Source organism: Lagopus leucura, unplaced genomic scaffold (genome assembly GCF_019238085.1).
Source record: "Lagopus leucura isolate 7727_CA_CO unplaced genomic scaffold, USGS_WTPT01 Super-Scaffold_100002, whole genome shotgun sequence".
In the NCBI taxonomy this organism is placed as follows: Eukaryota; Metazoa; Chordata; class Aves; order Galliformes; family Phasianidae; genus Lagopus; species Lagopus leucura.
The window spans coordinates 39,216,424-39,217,091 of NW_024962263.1; the positions used below are offsets into that span (position 1 = coordinate 39,216,424).

At 32.2% G+C, this 668-nt stretch overlaps 1 long non-coding RNA gene across 1 annotated transcript in view; it reads right to left on the bottom strand.

Moving 5' to 3' along the window:
- Positions 1-505: 505 nt before the first annotated feature.
- The window catches only part of LOC122178680, a 5,767-nt gene continuing 5,604 nt past the window's right edge, over positions 506-668 (bottom strand). Inside the window, exon 3 of the long non-coding RNA XR_006178419.1 lies at positions 506-591. This is a non-coding gene — a long non-coding RNA (uncharacterized LOC122178680). The remainder of the gene's footprint in view (positions 592-668) is intronic.

Sequence of the window (668 nt, forward strand, 5' to 3'; positions counted from 1 at the left end):
AAAGCCAATACCTGAATATACGTAAGGGTACAAGCCCCAGCTTTTCTGTGTAAAATTTTTCTTTTGATGGATAGAGAATAGCAGAACAGCACCCAATAATTAACCACGATAGTTGTGTTCAAGCAAATATGTTTACTAAGCAATCTACATATATCTTCTAGAAGGGCACCTTATTTTCTCTCCTTTTCCTTTTATATTCATTTCCTCTATGTCACACACACGAAGGAAAAGTGTACTGGATCCATGACTTTGTTTTGTCAGAGAGATGTTTTTCTCCTAAGTTCTTTTTTGTCCCTCTGTAAAATTCTCCCATTTCCTTACAAATTCAAGTAAGTACATCACCTGCACTGTGATTTTGCAAAGCACATGACTTCATTTTCCACAAAGGAAGCAGAGATAAAAAGGGGCTTTTTTTTTTTTTTTTTTTTTTTTTAATAAATAAAATGTATTAGAAGCTACAAAAGGAAAGCATCATTTTCTATTATTTTTTCAGATGTAGCCCAGAGACAGATTTTTCTCTTCACAAAGTAGAAAATTGAATTATTCTATCTGAGTGCTCTCCTTTTCCTGTTCTCTCATCCTCTTGACTTTCTGCAAGCAACAGAGAAATCGTTAAAAATACATGGAGTCTGGAAAAAAAAAAAAAAAAAAAAAAAAAAAAAAAAAAA